The 14,157-nt window shown below is 40.8% G+C and overlaps 1 protein-coding gene across 3 annotated transcripts in view; it reads left to right on the top strand.

Moving 5' to 3' along the window:
* The first annotated feature begins 13,105 nt into the window (after positions 1-13,105).
* Positions 13,106-14,157, top strand: part of sox5 (SRY-box transcription factor 5) — a 241,086-nt gene continuing 240,034 nt past the window's right edge. For all 3 annotated transcript variants that reach the window (XM_085769725.1, XM_085769737.1, XM_085769740.1), the window contains exon 1: positions 13,106-13,354. The gene's annotated coding sequence lies outside the window, so the exon portion shown is untranslated. The remainder of the gene's footprint in view (positions 13,355-14,157) is intronic.

Here is a 14,157-nt window from a genome sequence, read left to right on the forward strand (position 1 = left end):
AAACAACGGCTCCACATTTCACCAATGAGTGAGAGAAAGAGGCCTCGAGTGAGACTGAAAAGAGAAAATTGTTACCATTACCTTGGAAAGGCAAAGAAAGTACAGAGTAGGGGGGAAAAAAAGAGATTCTCCATGAGAAGGAATAATCAAGATGGTTATTTTTCCGCCAGATACCGCTGCTCCCTTGCATTATCAAAATTGATGGTGCCTATAATTTTACAGGAGGGGGATACTGAGAAAGAAAGAGGTACAGAAGGCCCTATTGTCAGGCGGGCACATATCAAACACTGTGATATTGTAGCAGTTAAGTGGCAATTTTGTTTGGTGCAAGCAGGATTTATTTTCTTGCAGAGTGATGCCCCTCTGTGCTTTTTTAGCGACTTTAACAGGTGAAGGGGACCTGATCACTATCACATAAGCTCACTCTTTGTATTTGTTTGTTATATTTTGATCCTAAAGCTTTCATGCATGCATATTAGCCTCTGTAGCTGATATCAAATGTCTTTTTTTTCCAGAATAATTGAACCAATTTTTAATATATTTCTACCGGCAAATCACCAAATCAGTTCTAATAAATACTGTGATCATGCATTTCCTCATTTTCTCCTCATTTAATGTAAATTTTTGCTTTCAAAGCAAAGATGGAAACGTTTTTGAATTTCAAAGAGAAAACAACTAAACAAACTTTTATTTTTTGCAGAAAAGTGACACATATTTTGGAGACAAAACAAGAAGTGGTGATGACATAATCTAAAGAAACAATGTTGTAATCAACAGAGCTGCACACAAACGACACACACCTCTCTCTGCCCTCCAGAGGTGCACTATCTGCTGCAGGAAGTCCCACGCAGACACTTCCTGCTGGTCCCAGGAACAATGGCTATTGTCACAGGCTGCGCCACTCTGATATGCCATGACCTCACCTCCACGTCTCCACTGACAATAAATCCTTCACCTTTAAATGGAACAAGTGATGATAGATTAACAAGGTAGTGGTGCCAAAAAAAGCGTGAAATAACAGCATCTGGGTTAAATACAGTAAAGTATGCAAGAGTGAGGCAAAAAAGGTTGTTTTTGCATCATATTTTGTAATTCTGTAATTGTTGTTTCCAATTTAGCAGCAGTCCCGTGGCGCCTGAAGTCCAATGCAGAGGCACCACGAGCTGAGATGATTCAAATAACTCGGCTTTCTATTTTACGCATAATTCATCTTCTCAGCTACCAACAAGCCCCCTCAGATGATTTGAAGGGTAGCTCACAAAGGTTTGTTTGCTTCTTCTCAGAGCATCAACTCTGTGGATCTGATTAGCCACAAATCTCAGTGCTGAATGTCTACAGGAATCTTGCTAGAAAGGAAAGACAGGCGTAACTTGGGGGGAGGGGGGGATTTTATTAAATTTTTAAGTTTTTCTCTTTGAGGATTTTGTTGATAATGTTCAAATACCTTCAGGTATTTGTTATCCTCAAAATGCATAATGCAAAAACCTGCCTGAGTCCAGTTCCAATGTTCAGCGTCAGTGTGTCCACCTCTTCCCCTTTCCTCTCCATTGACTGTTTTTCACCCCTAAAATGTTTTATTATGATCCCCCATTACATTGAATGCACTGCTGCCCACTGAATTTGCATATCATGCCAAAGTGAAGTATCTGATAGTGGAAGTGTCATCGGCTAAATTATGTTTCAAAATCACAGAGCTGTTGATCCTCTGTTGCCGGCCACTGTGCAGCTCCACAGGCTGGGTCATCTGCTCGAACCAGCTGGTATTTTTAGTTCTTTTGGATATAATAAATAAGATCATATTGAAATTACATAATATGGGGCTTTCATGCATGTACAGAGGAAGAATGAGTGAGTTTGTGGCAGCAGCATGAATAGATGGAAAAGAAATGTATTTAACACACTGTGAAAAAGAGCATTGTTCATTAATCAGATGACGACACAAACTTGAGTCGCCTCGGTATAGTGGGAAATAATGGAGCACAACCAAGCTCCCTTACCTTATGTTTAGTATGATCCTCAAGGGTGTAGGAAAATGGTTCCAACATTTGACAGTCCTTTTTTCTACTGTGACACTGCGTGTGTGTGTGCGTGCGCGTGTTTTCGTCCCCATCTGTACAGAGCAGCTGCCGTCAGGATGCTTCTGGGGATTAAACGCCCCTCTCAAACACAATCTGCCTTCCACCCACCACCCGTCCACATCTTCTTCACCTTTCCACCTCCTTCCATTTGTCTCTCTCATTCTTTCCCTCTTTCATTATTTCATCTCCCAGTGCTTTTATCCCTCCTAATATTTTTTTAAGTGAGCCTGCATTGTGCGACATCATGCGTGCTCAGATGCCAGAATGCATTCAGCATACGTCCAAGTGCACAAGGTGTTTTATCCTATAGCGTAGTCTGTTATAGCTGCATTTATGGACCACATTGACTGTGATGCTGAATGAAATGGCCCTGTAATCAATGACTGGGCCTTTATGGCTACATCAATATTTCTATACAAAAAATGGGTCAAATGACTATGTTTGATGTCTATTGAATGTGTAAACACATTGTTTGCTAACATATCAACTTTAGACGTTGATAATGTGTGAAATGTGTGTGATAACGCTGCTTGAAAAATGCTGTTTCATGCTCTTCAGCTAAACATGGTTTCTTGTTGGGACTGGCTGTAAATGTTTTATTGGTGTTTTATTTACAAGACAAGAGGTTATAACACATCATCTGAGCAGCACTAGGGTCAGATTAGAGGCTTCAGTGACTCGCTATCGGAAAGTGGAGGGACCAGCTGGGCCTAGCTCGTTAGCATGCTAACTACAGTTAAAGAAAACACCAAGAAGACACTATTGGTGTTTGTTCCTATAACTGGACACAGTTAGTAAAGGAATAAATTGATAATTTGATGTTTAACTTGAAACATTTCTTCTGGATTGGTAGCCTGAATAAATAGCTGCTAATGCTAACACAGGTTATGTAGCAGTGGTAAAACCTTTGTAACTTCCTCACTGTAACCAACTTTTTAATTTCTTTAAACATAGCTACACCTATGCATTTATTTATCCATCACACACTGACATTCATTTACTCAAAATTTTACTGTAATAGGCTACTTTAAAGTGACTGTGTTAGGCATTTGTTTTTTGTTTTAACCATATAGATAGACTTGAAGAGAGAAGAAGAGATTTGATGAAAATGAACTGAGTGTGTGAATCCAACCCAGTGACTGAAATAGAATCATGGATATAAGTGTTACTTTTCTATGGACTCGGAAAGAGTGTGTATGGAGCCAAACCGCTCTCAGTGGTGACCCTGTCAAAAAATCCCTCACAGTTACTGTGTCCAACAGCACTGATACAAACATAAGTTATATCTACACTTGTATGAGAGATTAAATAAAAATAAAAAATAAAAAATCATCCTCGGTGTGAAGATTTTAGGTTTTGTATGTGGACAGGACTGTTTTCATGTGTGAAAAGATAACGTGCGTGTTTGTGAGGAAAAACTCTATGTGACAGAAAAAGAAGTAAATTGTGTGCTTGTGTGTAGTGTGTGTATGTGCGCAGTGTGTGTGTGAGCATGGCTCGAGGGGTGAGTGAGTTTTATCCTACTGTCAGGGAGAATGTGTCAGATTTCGACTCCTTTGTTCCTTGTCGCCGAGCCTTGTCGTTATGTCTATCCGTGTGTGTGTGTATGTGTGTGTGTGTTTGCCTGCCATCCCTGTCGGCTTTAGTTATTAGTCACTGGCTCTGTCGAGAGGCGCCTTTTTTTTTTCCAAATAGTTTTGAAGTCATAAATCCATAAGCAGACAGATGTAAGCTGGCGACCAAATACAGAAATATATTAGGCATTCCCCTGGATCGAGCAAGCTGCTTGATGGGACATAAATGCAATCATATCCTTTTTCCCAAATCCCTCAGAGCTTTCACATTCTCCCTTCACCACTGCTGATAGACTATTAAGATACAGATGCGTTTGCTGTATACACTACACTAAGTCGGTTGAGATAATTCACATGTACACTGTATGTCTTCCCTTAAATTTTGATACACTGCTCCCTCTCTCAAGTGCTGGTAAGACATTTGAGTGGAATATAGCACGCATTGTGGTGGAAAGCCTGGTGTGGGCTGCAGCGTTGGACTGACTGCAAAGAAAAGGCAAAAGCAAAAAATGAAAGAGACATACTGAGTGAGCACATTTAGGGAAAAAAAGGTTATTTAGTGTAACGTGGTGCTATCAAAATGGAGTAGGTGAATTTCTGAGCTTTGGAGGTAATCTGTCAGTGTGTGAACATGAGAAGGAGATAGTTTACATCCTGTCTGTCATCAGAAATGTAAACCCTTTGAAAATATTATACACCTATTACTGTAATTGAGTTTAAGAATAATACCAAATGCTTCAATAATACCAGATTATGAATTCATTATGATATGCTATAATAATGATGCCAGATGCTGCCGTTTTGTCTGGCCTGCAAATGAATCTAATCCAGACTGGACATCTGACAATGGAGGTTTGATAACCTCTAAATGACTTTTCTCTCAATGGTTTTTAGGTTGTATTCATTTGACACACATGCAAACATACACTCTCACACACTCACACAAATTAAATGCAGAAAAGTCACAGGATATCATAACAGGCTGCAGCGGGATGATTTCAGGTGGGTGAAAATCCTAAATTGCAAAACTCTGTTTTTTTCTGTGCTTTTGTAACTCTGTCAAATTTTAGGATTATTCCACTAGAGGTTTATAATTTGTAACATTTTCACCAAGCACACAACTTTGCCAGGGTTAAAATATGATATGAAGCAGTTGCAGCTGTAAAGTTTTTAATATCCTCTATTCACTTCCTTTTTTGTTCATTCATTATTATTTTGGCCCTATACCAACAGAAAACCAGGCACTGACTATATTTAATCCTCTAACTGTTACAGAAGATCAAAACAGGAAATAGACAAACAAAAAAGTTTAATCATTTATCAAAAAACAGAAGAAATCCGACAGAGGCATTGATCTTTATTCAAAACTCTACAAACTGCAGATATTTAGCTTCTACTTAAAACAAATATACTGTACATTAAATTTCCTCAGCATTAAGGAAATCTGCAAAACAAGGAGCTGTGTGTGTGTCACTGCTGCCTCGGGTCTGCTCGCAGTCACACAGAGGTGGTTTTGGAACAGGAAGCGCCGCCTTGACCCTTTCTTCCTCCATTGCGCCTTGTTTATGTTCCAACGACTTCCTGCATTTCTCTGTCATTTCTCAGGCTTGGAATAGCCCGGCCGGCGGATGGATATATCATGATATATTTGTCTAGCAGAGCGAATGCGTGTAGAAATAGCAATGGAAGCTGAAGGGAGAGCTGCTTCCCAATAACTGGGGATTGCTGTGGAGTGATTGTAATGCTGGTTTCCAGTCACTAGAGGGTGATTAAGTCTGAGCTATGTGAGCAAGAGTCATCAGTGGAGATACAGTACATGACATAAGGTAAGATTACTGACATGCCTCTTAAAACTCTCTTCCCTCTGTGTGAAATGAACTTGGCATTCAAGCTCAAAGTTTTCCTGCAGTCAGGAAACACAGATTTGATATAAATTTCAAATCTTGTTACTTAAATCTGAATCTTCAACAGCTAATTTTATTACCGGTGTTAGATTTTTTTGCTTGACGATTGCATCATGAAAAAAATTGCACAGTATTAACTCAACAACCTGTGACATGAATGTAATTGGTATGCGTGTGTTGATGTGTGTTGATGTGCCACCTCTCCTCATGACATCCTGCTCGCCTGCACCAGCAGCAGGTATGAAGCGCAGCCTGTAATACAGATCTTAACCATCTGAACAAGTTTGTTTGGCATCCTGTAGTGATATAATTCTTTAAATATGTGCAGCTACTTCAAGTGACTCAAATCCACTTGATCCCTGAGAGGTTCAAGCATTTTCTTTTGAGATCAGTGAAGGTAATTTATTGGTGTTTTCCTTCTGTTTTAAGAAACCGACACTTGTCTTCTACTGCAAATCAAGTGCAACCACATAGGAGATAAAAACATTTCAGTTTTGGAGGTGAAATGAATTATTAGACTTTGCTTCCTGCAGCTATCAGCCAACAGAGGAGTGATTTGTGCTCATGAAGGTCTGATCATGGTCTCTTTGTTTTCCAAAAAAATAAATAAATAAAATGCTGCTTTTTAGGGGTAGGGCATGGTTCCAGGAGGGCAGGGGGAAGACCCTTCCTTGTCTCCCCAGCAGGGTGTCATTTGGCTTGGCTCTTTAAGCTTTGGGCCCCAGGGGTCTGGCACAGGCTGCCAAACCTTGGAAAGGTAGCTGTAGTACAAGCTACTCAAAGCAGTTACCGGCAGAGAGTAATACATTGTGTACATAGTGTGTGTGTGTGTGTGTGTGTGTGTGTGTGTGTGTGTGTCTGCATGTCTGCGCTTTTTGTTCTTGTTAGAAATATCAAAGACAAGCTGCCAAGCTATTTAAGTCCATATATTTACCACAGAAAATCATGAATCGGCCCATTACATCAAATTCCACAGCATTATAATGGGTAAATGATTAATGGCTATATATAATGTAATTTTTCTGTGAGGGATTAATGACATCAAATGTATTACTGCTGATTGAAACTGTGAACAGATAAAAGTTATGCAGCATCATAAACTCTCTTCTAACTTCTAAGGAATCTGTGGAATTGGCTGAGAGGTCAGAGACAGCTTTGTGCTCGCAGAAAAGAGAGGAAATTGACAATTAGACCTTTCTCAGATCAAGCTTTACAATTTATGTTCATACTGTATAGCTCTGGCTTCCTCATTCCTGTCCCTCCCACACACACACACACACACAAACACACACACACACACAATCACACAACAACATCCATTAAACTATACAAAAAGGGGAGAGACAGAGAGGGGGCTGGACGTGATCTTGATTTGGAGCAGCTTTAAACAAATTAGGGCATTTCTGATGCCCAGTTTTGAAGTAAAAAGGCCAATGCTGATTTTGGAAACTTTCCCAAACAAACCCAAACATGGAAACTCCTACAACTCAACTGCCTTTGTGAAAAAGACAGATTAGTATGTCATATTAGGATGAAAGCATGTAGGTCTTTGTTGATCAATTTGAGATGGAGACAGGGTCGTAGCCAGGGTTTTTAGGTGTGCTGAGGTCATGAGTTCACAGCCCCCATCTCTGCCCTCTAGTTTAACCACAAACTCGAAATCTCTTGGATTTCATTTAATTTGTTTTATCTTATCTACTCATTTAGGTCTTGTAATAAACTTCATATCAATTTAATACAGTAAAGTTCTTTCTAAAGTCTAACCATGAAAACCGAGATAACATTATTTATTCAGATGACATTTTAAATGTTCTCCCAAAAAAAAACAAAATCCTTCATTCATTCATTCATTCTTCTTCTTTTTTTAACTTGTTGGTCAATAAGTTGTTGAATTAAAGCAGATATCAGTGGAATGTTTTTGTTAATATAAGTCCTAAATAGTCCTATTTTCCGTCAGCAATCACTTACATGAAGTATTTCAGCCTAAACACGAGTCTCTCCGTCACTCTGCTCTGCTGTAACCCGAGGAGAAAATTTTCCTTGTGGGATACAAGTGTTATCCAATGAGGGGAGAGAACGGCATGAAGGGCTGTGTGTGCAGCCAAGGGATGCGCGTGAATGTGGTGACGTAGCACGAGGACCAATTGATGCCTGACAAGGGCGGGGGCTGCTAACTCATGGTGCGTTCAAGGAAACTCGTACTTTGTGTTTTTCCTTCCTGTGAAGTCATACCAGTTCGATCTGGTACGAGTTCACGGGTCGGAAGTTACGAGTGGCCGTTATAGGGAACTTTCACAGACAACAGGACGGTAAAAACACGAGCTACGGGTTACCTGGAACGCTACCAAGTCGTAGTTGTGACTTGAAGCTGTAACTTACGGTTTCAAAAGCCTGCCTTGAACACAGCATTAGCCGAAACGGCCGTGCCACTGATATCTGCTTTAAAGTATGCTCAGCCCATAAAAACTCAAAACACCTTCCCAGGCTTTTAATACTGTAATTTAGTGTCAGTAACTAGCCTACATATTTGTTGGTTTGGATCTTACTGTTCTGGCATTGAAATTACATATGAGTTTGTTATTATTTTATTTCCTTTTATTTGTAAGTTGTAAAAGAAAGCCTACACATTGAGCCCCGGCCATACCCCCAACATGTAGTCAAACAGCACAATAAACAACTCTGTACCTGAACCAACATCATGATAGTTTGATGGCCTCACATATAAAAATAAACACTGAGATGATGAAGACATAATAGTTGATAAACTATACAGTAGACAAAATTCAATTCAATTCAATTCAACTTAATTTATAAAGCGCATTTCATGCACAAGGCAGACTCAATGTGCTTCACAACAGGTATACATAGTTACAGCAAAAAAAACTGTTATATAAAAATCTATTAGAAATCAATTGAAGAGTGCAGGTGCAAGTAAACAATCATATGCCATCTTCACCACACACTTAGACTCACACATGCACACCCACTCACACACGCACACACACAGTTTAACAGAATGCTGTTGAAAAAAGATAGGTTTAATCTGTTATTAAAAATGGCTGCTGATGTGGCATGTCTAACTGTGTCAGGCAAGGTGTTCCATTTTCATGTGGCATATACACTAAAAGCTGGTATGAGTAAGTTGCCACTGCCCGTTGACCGAAGTGTTCTTGCTGGGGTGTAAGTGATGAGCATATCTGTGATGTACTGAGGTGCAAGGCCATGTAGTGCTTTGAAATCGATTACGGGTAACCAGTGCAAAGATTTAAGAACGGGTGTGATGTGTTGATATTTCTTGGTACCAGTGAGAATACGTGCAGCTGCATTTTTAATTAGTTGTAACCTCTGAATACTTGATTTTGGGAGTCCAGTGAGTGAATAGACCATTACAGTAATCTAATCTACATGTTATGGATTAATTTTTCTGAGTCTGATTTTGACAGAAAGCCCCTCAAAGTGACTGCAGTGTTAAAAGTAGAGTACTTAGCAATACAACGGCCTGCACACAAGGAGCGGGATACAATGAGAGCATAAAATTGTGAGAAAAAATAACATAATAATATTCGAGCTACAGATACACCCACTGGTGTATTTTATTATTTTAGTGCACTCCATAAGCACCTGTGGTCATGTTTTAGATAGATCCCATTGGCTAAATTAAATTGAGCTGACTTGAATTGAATTGAGTTGAATAGAAATTTTGGGGTGGAATGTTTTTAAGCCGCAGGCAAGAATCAAACAGGTAGACACTCAGACGTTGGGACACGAATCCAGGCTCACCCACACACATGCAGCAGAGCGACAGAGAGAGGGAGATAGACACAGAAGGAGAGAGAGAGAGAGGGAGACTGATCCCAGAGCTACCTAGCTGCTAAACACTGAAGAGAGGAGGGTGAATTTGGATTGACATGCCAGTTATTGCTCTTGACATTTGTGCATCGTCCAGGCACATATGCGCAGTAAAAGCCGCACCTAGGGGAGGTTGTGTGTGTGTGTGTGTGTGTGTGTGCGCTGATGAGCTGAACACAGCTGAGGACAGACAGTGAATGAATAATAAAGTGTGTCAAACCTGACCTATGCGGTCACTCTATTTAGATGTTCCCTCGTTTGACCGCCACTCAAACCTCCTCTCCAACACACACACACAGACACTTGCACGCATGCACAAAGACATGGCCTCGTGTGAGCTAACTTCAGAATGAGGATACGCCGATGAGTGCCTTTGTTTTCTCCAGCTTTAACATACAGTAACTGTTGAACTGTGAAAGTGAATTGGACAGGGATCAACCATATAATATAGTTTTGACAGCCTTTGAAGCGCATCCGCTCTGCCCCCGCGCTTGTGCTGATTGCCCCTGAGCCCTTTTTCTTCTCTGCACAGGCATACTGTGGCATTTACAAGGTACAGTGGGCAGCAAAACGCACATTAGAAACAAGTAAGCATACATGGACAGAGAGTGAGTGGTACAGTGAGTGAGGCACAGGGTGAATCATTTTCTGCGGTTGAGTGAAACAGTGATGTAGTAGTAAATAAAAACCTTTGTGAACAATGATATGCGGCTGGTGAGAATCATAAGACAAACACTGTTGTAAACAAAATAATGAACTGAGCACAACATTTGTGTAGAGATGCTGCATCACTTCAACACAGCTATAAAGATGGAGGCGCTGGTTTTCCTGCAGGATCAGCTTGAAAATCAACACAATCAACCACTGCACACTGAAATGACTTCACCGTGACTTTTGTTCAAATAAGTTTCAGTGTGCAGTGGTTAATGTTTACTGGTATAAAGGTGTGTTTTTTCAATAAACTATAGCTACTATTGACTCCCCTATTTTTATTCTTGGTCAGGTCTTTTAGTGCCTTCACGTAAAAGGTTCAAACCAACAGAAAGTGTCTGACTAATGTGTTGGCCCACTGTGACATAGCTACACAACAGCTTGTGATTTTCTTTTTCTCCAAGTCTTTGAAAGTCACAAATAATTGGGGTGAGTGCTTACAAATTTTCTTTTGGGATTTTTCTTTTTATAAAATCAATAGCAACAGTGTAGGCCTACTGACACAAATGTTTGTCTCAGGCGTGTAAACACTCACTAAAGAAAGCAGAAACCATGTACATGTCAGTGGATTGCTATTGATTTAACAAAAATGCAAGAAGATTTGTGAGTGGATCTTCGCTGCTGGCTGGTAGTGCACTTAGAAAGAAACTTAATATAAAGGCGATAAGCTACACTACAGCCTGTCCCTTCCTTTTTTATAACTCTAGAGGAATGAACTCCATATTTTCCAAAGACATACCGTTTAATGTTTTGATAATGGCTTTGGAGAGTGTTTAATACATTAGCCCAAAATCCCCCATAGATGTTTGGCATGGTGACAAAGCCCATAGCACATAATTCACATATTTTTCAAGCTCATCAACTCCTTGCTCTAATAAATGAAATCGGCATTGCACTGTACAATTTAACTGCACAAAGCACTACCACTTTTTAATGTTGACTAGATTTGTATCACAGTGTTTGTAAGTGTTTCCTTCTACAAGTATCTATATTAAAAAAAAATCTGTAGCACATTTATCAGGAGGAAAGTTATTTTGATAGCCTACATGTCCATAATCATTTAAGTTAAATTACCAGTATTTCCTGTGCTCACTACAAGTTGAAGGAATTATAAACTTGTTTTTCTCAAATTCAGGCACTTCTTCTACTCATTTGTTCTGGTTTTAAATTGCATCACCTATTAATCACAGCTCTACTTCTGCGATAATTAATTTGGATGCCGATTGGTTTTTAGGCATAGCCTATCACTCACTCACACTCCTCTATCAGCCAATGAAGGATGGAAATTCGTTTCCGTTTATGGTGCAATGCAGAGCGATAGATAAAACAAAATATATATTATATGATATGATATCTATGCTCTGGTGCAGTGTTAAATCAGCCAAACATGAGAGCCAATGAGTGAGCTCGCAGAGAGCGCAGCAGACCAATAGGGAAGCAGGAGGCGGGACTTCTGATTCGCGGGAAGCCCAGCAGGTAGCATCCATGGTAGCAGGTCAGCGCGGGCTTCGCAGAAAATGGAGTAACTCTGTCTTGAAACCACAATGACTAGAGAGGGTGAGTGTTTAAGTCTCAGTGGTGTAAGTTAAGTCATTTGCTTAATATTGTGGAAAGAAGCAGTCTACAACAGTCTGGCCTCCAGTGACCTAAATTCAAAGCTCAATATGTCTTGGTAATTGGGCTGCACGTTTTTGCAGTTGAGCCTTGTGTGTCGGTATACCCACTGAAAATGCATTAATATTTCAGTATACCCACTACAACAAAACTATAACTATAGTCAATGTGATATGAACAGTGTACCCACCTAAAACGCAGTAGCCTATGCTTTACCCACAACAAATTATAATGTTTGTCTTTGCTAACTCCCAAGAAACATTTTACCTGTATCCAGGAGGAGTTATTGTCATACAGGTGTGGGGGAAAATGCTCGGCTACATTGTAGTGCTAGCTGCTGTTGTTATCTTTGTATGGCAGGTAACAGTAACAAACTGAAACAGTAGGAAAAGAGGTGCTGTAGGGAAAAAAAAAAGTTTTGTCTTTATGCGCTATATAAAGATGCCTAGGATGCTACATAGTGCTGCTAAGATTAACTGTAGATACTCTTGCGAGGGTTTGTTGCCATTGGCCACAGCTAATGTAAGGGAGAGCAGCAGCTGGTTAGCTTTGCCAACCTTTTAAAGCAGAAGTACGTAAGCGATCCGGTCGTTTTGGCTAACTTTTTGTCAGCCGATAGAGTTAGCAGCCCCCGCCCTCGTCATGGATCTATTGGTCCTCGTCCCTACGTCACCACATTCACGCGCATCCCTTGGCTGCACACACAGCCCTTCATGCCGTTCTCTCTCCTCATTGGATAAAGGTTGTAGGATACAAGGAAGTATACAAGAAGTTTTCTCCTCAGCTTACAGCAGACAGAGTTACTGACAGACCCGTGTTTCAGACCAAACACTCTATATAGGCTAAGTGATTGCTGTCGGAAGATGTAACTATTTAAGACTTATATTAACACAAACATTCCGCTTACTTCTGCTTTAACATCTATACTACATAGATAATAAAGCTTTGTGTGGGGTTGACATATTGACATGCATAATAAGGCCTGCTACTGACACATTTCAAGTTTTACCTCCACTCCTGTAGCTGTGTTGCACTTCAGGACTCGCCCACTATGTTTTAAATCCATTTAGCAAAATAAGCAATAAGACAACTCAACATTACTCCAGTAACTTTTCTCACTCTTCCTACCATGATTATTATTATTTTTTGAATTGACATTATTACGATGCATTGTAAAGAAAGACTTAAATTAGCATTGTAGGACTTCTGCTTCTGCATGTGGTAGCTAGAAGTTGACAAATGTTGTGTGTCTGGCCTGCTATACTGTTAGTAACTGTTCTGGCTCTTTGGCAGTGCCTGTACTGGAGAGGAAACAAACTGACGTCTCCTCCCCTTGGTACCTCAGCCTTGTGTAATTTGCCCAAACCTTGGTGTGTGTGTGTGTGTCTGTCTGTGTGTGTGCATGCATGTGTGTGTAATGTGAAGTGAAGAGAGAGAGCGGGAACGAGGTGGAGTGGCGAGAGAGAGACAGAGAAGTGACACAAATCAATGTGAGCACCCAAACCACCATCACCAGCAGCAGCAGCAGCCTCCCCGACCTCCATCACCTCTCTGCCTTTCCCTGGGAGAGACGGACAGAGACACAGTCACAGGAAAAGCAGTCTCCTCAACAACGCAGCATCTGGTAAGTCGTTACAGAGACAGAAATACCTCCCACCGTAGAGAAGTTGTAGAAGCGATGACAACAAGAGCGTGCTGGCTGTGTGTGACTCCGCTCTCTAAGGCACAGAGCGCACAGAGCAGGGCAAGCCAGACAGTCGAGGCTGAGCGTCTTTTTTTCCCCTGCTATTCCCATACACCACCTCCTCTCCACTGCCTCTTGTCACCGGTGCCGCTGCTGTAGCTGAGAGGAGATATCCCTCGGAATAGGACAGCGAGCGAGCTGCCACCGGTCCTCCTCCATTCATATGTGGTAAAGCCTGCTGGGGATTAGGGATTGGATTGAGGGAGGATTTTTTGCGCCAATCACCACCCTGCGTCTCGGAAAGCGTAGAAGAGAGAGAGAGTGAGAGATAGAGAGGTAGTGGAGAATTAGTTCCCTGTGAGACATGGCAGAAACTCTTCTTTACTGTTCACTTTGTGTTTTTCATAAATGTTGCTACAGTATCCCTATGTGGATTTAGCTTTGTGTGTTTTCTATCCAATAGTGGGTTCATGGGAAACTTCATAGGTATTAAAGGGATAGTTCACCCAAAATTGAAATTTCACTTTCTACTCACCCTCATGTCGACTAAGGGCTGGGAGAAGTTTCAGAGTCCTCCGTGGCTTCTCTGAGTTACAGGGGGTCTCGGCGTAGCAGTGCATGTCCATATAACGGTTGCAAATGGATACCAATTGTCTTCGTAACAAAAAGACACACCAAAAAACATCCAAATAGCTCCATGCTGCTCGTATGTAATGTCCCTCTTGTATTGAAGAAGACAGTTG

This window comes from Trachurus japonicus, chromosome 23 (genome assembly GCF_045865225.1).
Source record: "Trachurus japonicus isolate A0001 chromosome 23, Traja_1.0".
Classification (NCBI taxonomy): domain Eukaryota; kingdom Metazoa; phylum Chordata; class Actinopteri; order Carangiformes; family Carangidae; genus Trachurus; species Trachurus japonicus.